The sequence below is a fragment of the Alexandromys fortis genome, unplaced genomic scaffold (assembly GCF_014885135.2).
Source record: "Alexandromys fortis isolate MF-2015 unplaced genomic scaffold, M_Fortis_MF-2015_v1.1 scaffold_303, whole genome shotgun sequence".
Taxonomy (NCBI): Eukaryota; Metazoa; Chordata; class Mammalia; order Rodentia; family Cricetidae; genus Alexandromys; species Alexandromys fortis.
Window position 1 is genome coordinate 208,469 of NW_026068181.1, and position 6,234 is coordinate 214,702.

Below are 6,234 nucleotides of genomic sequence, written 5' to 3' on the forward strand. Positions count from 1 at the left end.
CTTATGCCAGTCAGAATGACTAATATAAAAAAAAAACAATGATAGCTCAAGCTGGAGAGGATGTGGAGTAAGGAGAAGACTCCTTTATTGTTGGTGGGTATTCAAACTTGTATAACCACTCTGGAAATCAGGATGGAGATTTCTCAGAAAATTGGCTATCAACCTACCTTAGGACCCAGCAATACCCTCTTGGTCATATACCCAAAGGATGCTCAATCATATTACAAGAACATTTGTTCAACTATGTTCATAGCAGCGTTATTTATAATAAAGAGAACCTGGAAACCAGATGTCCCTCAACTAAAGAATAGATAAAGAAAATGTGATGTATCTACACAATGGAGTATTACTCCATTAAAAGAAAGTGAAAGTAAGAAATTTGCAGGCAGATGGATGGAACTAGAAAAAAATCATCTGGAGTGAGGTAACCCANAGGAGAAGGGGGGCAGAAAGAGAAGAGGAGGGGAGAAGGGAGGAGAAGGGGAGGAGAACTTGAGGTAGTGGGATAGTTGAGATGGAGGAAGGAGAGAGATGAGAGCAAGAAAATAGATATTTTGATTGAGGGAGCCGTTATGGGACTATCAAGAAACCTGGCACTAGAGGAATTCCCAGAAATCCACAAGGATGACCCCAGCTAAGACCCTAAGCAATAGAGGAGAGGGTACCCAAACTGGCTTTGCTCTGTAGTCAGATTGATGAATATCTTAAATGTCGCTACAGAACCTTCATCCAGCAACTGATAGTAACAGAAACAAAGACCTACAGCGGAGCACTGGACTGAGCTCCAATGCCCAATTGAAGGGTGGGAAGAGTGAGAATATGAGCAAAAAGGTCAAGACCATGATGGGGACACCCACTGAAACAGTTTACCTGAGCTAATGGGAGCTCACCAACTCCAGCTGGATAAAGAAGGAACCAGCATTGGACCAAACTGGACCCTCTGAATGTGGGTGACAGTTGCATGGCTGGAGCAGACTGAGGGGCAACTGCCAGTGGCACCAGGTTTTATTCCTTACTGCTTGTACTAGCTTTTTGGGAACCCATTCTCTTTGAATGGATATCTTGCCCAGCCTAAAAATAGTAGGGAGGGCCTTGGACCTTCCCCAAAGCAATGTGCCTTATCCTATCTGAGGAGCAGATGCCCCTGTGTGGAAGGAATGGAAGGAGGGGAGGGAGTGGGAACTGAGATTGGTACATAAAGTAGAAAAAAAAAAGACTTGACTTTAGAGGTGTTCCCAGGTGTCCTTGGAGATGTCCCCAGCCACCTGTCTCCCGAGTGCTGGGATTAAAGGCATGCGCCACCACCGCCCGGCTACTGATGAATATCTTGCATCTCACCATAGACCCTTCATCTGGCGATAGATGAAGCTAGAGGCAGAGACCCACATTGGAGGATTGGACTGAGCTCCCAAGGTCCAAATGAGGAGAAAAAGGAGGGAGAACATGAGCAAGGAAGTAAGGACCGCGAGGGGGTGCACCCACCCACTGAGACGGTGGGGCTGATCTAATAGGAGCTCACCAAGGCCAGCGGGACTGGGACTGATGGAGCATGTGATCAAACCAGACTCTGAACGTGGTGGACAAAGAGGGTTGACTGAGAAGTCAAGGACAATGGCACTGGATTTTGATCCTACTACATGTACTGACTTTCTGGGAGCCTAGTCTGTTTGGATGCAAACCTTCCTAGACCTGGATGGAGGGAGGAGGACCTTGGACTTCCCACAGGGCAGGGAACCCTGACTGCTCTTTGGACTGGAGAGGGAGGAGGAGGGGATGGGGGAAGGGGAGAAAAATGAGAGGAGGGAAGGAGGTGGAAATTTTTAATTAAAAATAAATAAATGGGAAAAAAGTTAGCTTATTTTCCTTTTAAAAAATAAAATAAAGTAATGAAGAGGGAGGGAGGGAGAGAGAGAGAGAGAGAGAGAGAGAGAGAGAGAGAGAGAGAGAGAGAGAGAGAGAGAGACGATACTGCTTTACCAAAGGACAAAAGTTTGGTTCCCAGCACCCATATCAAATGGCTCACAACCACCTGTATCTTCACATCCAGGGAATTTAGTGAGCTCTTCTAGACTTTGTAAGAATCTGAATCACTCAATTACACACACAAAATAAAATAAATAAATGATATAGTCTTTCTAAAATGAAAGTAATCTAGTGTTCTTTTCCTTTTTAAAAGATTCTGGCTTGTTCAGATTTCTTGCTTATTTTCTGAAGAGAGAAAGAAAGAAAGAAAGAAAGAAAGAAAGAAAGAAAGAAAGAAAGAAAGAAAGAAAGAAAGAAAGAAAGAAAGAAAGGCTGTGGAATTGAGTGAGTAAAAAGATGGGGAGGAGCTAGAAGGAAATTTGGGAGGAAAAACGTGATCAGAATATAGTGTATGAAAAAAAATTCAACACAAAAAGGAACTTCACCAGCCATAAATGGATAAATTTTAAAAAATCACTAGGATTTAACTATATCATGGAACATTCTGCATTAGTCAAAATGATAAGATGATAGGTGCTCAAGAATTAAGCAAAATTTGCAAATATTATCTTATATATATCATATGTGTAACATATAGGCATAAATACTTAAGATGATACCTTAGTCAATTTGTGTATTTATTTTGTAACACATTAAATTAATGGTTAAGATTATTTGAGGGAAATTCTATGGTAATAAAGAGAAAAAACAGAAATAACACTTTACATATATTCTATTTTGTTTTTCAAGAATAAGTTATTCAACTATTGCTTTTGTTACTATGTGTGCATTTCCTCATAACCTATGTAACGTCTCCACCCACAGAAAGACATGAAACCTACTTAAACCTTGGGGCAATCAGAAGCACAAAGCATTTCAGATATCTGTAGGTTTCCAAATACCAGAAAATAACTGTCATTTGTCCTGCAGAAGACTTATGCATATGGGGGTACCAACCACTTTCTGGCCATATTTGAGGCCTCTCCATGGGAATGAATACATATAAAGCTGGTCAGAGCCCTGTGATTGGAGAGGCCTTGGGCCCTGGGAAAAGAACCTACTACTGTTTTACCATCAGTGTCACGCTGGCAGTCTGTCTTCCAAATATCCATCTTTATACTCACAGACTAGTGCTGCTCTCAGCCTTGTTTGGAAAAACTTTATTTTGCATGGGGTAGTGGTTTATATAAAGATTCAGTTGATTAGAGTTCTAAGGGTAAGCTGCTGTGGATTCTCAGAAGTAGATATGACCTGTATATCAAACCCACCCTAAGGCTCAGGGAACACCAAGAATGGGGACAGAAAAGAAGACAGAGTCATAGACAGGGGAGAGCACTGTGAAATGCTGTCTTCTGGACATGACACAGCTTCCACACTCATGAACTCATAGCACCTATGCTTACCCACACGAAATTAATCCCAGCAGAATGGGGGAGCGACTCGGAGGCCTCATCCCTAGTTGAAGAGCTATTGGCAGTCAATGACGGCTGGAGGTAGGAGAGTCACTTTTCTTTGAAGTTGGGGCCACTAGTAGGTTGCATGTAACCCAGTGAATGTCCCTACTTACATGCAAATGTGGGCCTCATAAATGAATTCTATGAGGTATTTTTTTAAGGGATATGAAATTGAGAGAGAAATGTATTGGAGGAGACCAGAAGGGAGCTAGAGGAAGGGTTGGGGATAGATATGATCAAGATGTGTTACATAAATGAGTAAAATTTTCAAGAAATTAAATTATTAAATTACTATTTTAAAGGACACTGAAAAAATTGATTGCAGATACACACTGAGAGGACGAAGCAGAGCAAATGGCATGTGTATTCACATGTCCTCCTTGGTCAGCTTGGGAATTTGAAATGGGAGGCATGTGTATTCACCTGTCCTCCTCGGTCAGCTTGGGAATTTGAAATGGGAGGCATATGTATTCACGTGTCCTCCTCAGTCAGCTTGGGAATTCGAAATGGGAGGCATGTGTATTCACGTGTCCTCCTCAGTCAAGATAACGTAGCATATCCATCCTTTAGATCGTTAGCATTTCTGTATGGTGATAGTATTCAAGATAATCTTTATTGCCATTTTAGAAGAGACAATGCAATGTATTACTGGTAACCATAGTACCCTATTATGCAATAATAGAAGACCAGAATTTGTTCTTCCTACTTAACTGCAAAATTGTGTATTTGGCTAAGCTCCTCTCATCATCCCACTGTCCCTTGTTTTGCTTAACTTTTTGTAATTTTTTTCAACTTTAATTTCTATATGACTATTTTCAGATAACAGTATTTCCAAGTGTTTGCTTTAATTTTACATTGTAAGGATGTAAAATGTTCTAAGTAATTTTATATATTATTTATTTAATTATCATAGAAGATGAATATATCCACATTCACTTTCATATACATGTTTAGTTTCCTTAGAGACATCTAATATTAAGAAAGCTGTATGATTACTTTGTTAATTGCTCCTAAGGGAACCTAACTCTGTCTCTATTTCTCAACTTGTGGGGATTTTGATTAACTTTAAAAGGATGGAAGGCATCATTCCAGCCACAAATTTATGAAGATAAGGATGGCATGGGTGAAGGACTTGCCAAAGTGAGTGTTCTTGATCGAAACAGATGTTGAGTGGTGAGTGCTCAAGGTGGTCTCCCAGCCCTACATCTTAAAGCAGCTTCAAAGAGAGTCCCACCTCCATCCCAGGTCAAAGCTCTGCAGATTTCTTCTTACTAATAGGCATGCCTTTCTAGTTTCCTGAAAATGTGAGGTAGAATGGGGGGAAGCATTTCCTAAGGCAGAAAAAATGGCAAGTTAACAAAACAGTATCAGAAGTCATAATTTCTAGAAATAGTTTTCTGATGGATCACTTGTGGTTTCCCAGGGTGATATATTAATAGGAACTTGTTGTTTTCTTGTTTCCTTAACAGGTGCTGTGAGGGTATCAGTGAGGCAGTTTAATTAGAAACTGTGAATAAATTAACTTGATCCTTCAGAGAATGCCTTTTAGAGGAGAGTGTGGGCAACAAATTCTAACCTGTACTTGTTGCTAAAAGCTCAGACCCTGTAGGAGACAGATAGCATGCTGCTGTCTTTACCAGTAAGGAAACAAGTTACAGACAGCAGGTGAAGATGCATGTAGCTTAGGAGTTAGTTCCCACTCGGTGCAGTTCCAGGACTGTAGACTTCAGTGCATAACATCCTCTTCTTTCTGATGAAAGTGTCCATATTCTCTTCTGTGCTATATGTCTTCAATCTTCACAGCTAAATGACCCCTTTAATCACCTCCCAACTTTTGTAACACATCCTAAACGCAAGAGAAAACTGTGTTAAAAACTCTTACAAGAATATCTGCCCCCACATGACTGTGGAGATGGGAAAGCAGTGATGAGCGAAAAGCAAACACACAAGAGCAATAGAAGGCAAAACCAACAGAGAACAAAGGGCTTATGAAAAAGGAAAGAGGGTCTCTTGTTCCCAGGATTGGTCTCTTTACAGTCAAGTCTCTTGAGGTGTGCCAAGCGAGATATGGGTTCAGAAGGATCAAGGAGTCACTTAAGCAAGTTAGGAGAAGGAGCTGTTTAGTCGGGGAGATTGAAATTCACTAAAGAAGCCGAACATGGAGGTTTGTATTTTAACACACTCTGTTATGTGTGATCCTTGTCTCTGAGGTCAGTGATTTGCTCGGACACTCTCCAACTTAACTTGCCCCACAACCCACCATACAGACCTTTCCCAAATCTACTATCTACGGAGTTAAACTGCATCAGAGTTTGCTCAGGAGGGAAATGAGAGGGGTGCTTTTTCATTACTGGCTTTGATATTTCCATAAAAGCTTATATAGACCATGGTTTTTAATATCTGAGTGTATCCACAATTTTTATTTTCTCAATGACTTAATTTTTTTAATTTATTAAAGATTTCTGTCTCTTCCCCACCTCCGCCTCCCCTTTCCCTCCCCCTCCCTCAATCAAGTCCCCTCCCTCGTCAGCCCAAAGAGCAATCAGGGTTCTCTGCCCTGTGGGAAGTCCAAGGACCACCCTCCTCCATCCAGGTCTAGTAAGGTGAGCATCCAAACTGCCTAGGCTCCCACAAAACAAATAGGTGCAGTAGGATCAAAAACCCATTGCCATTGTTCTTGGGGTCTCAGTAGTCCTCATTGTCCACTATGTTCAGCAAGACCGGTTTTAACCCAGGCTTTTTCAGACCCAGGCCAGCTGGCCTTGGTGAGTTCCCGATAGGACATCCCCATTGTCTCAGTGTGTGGGTGCACCCCTCG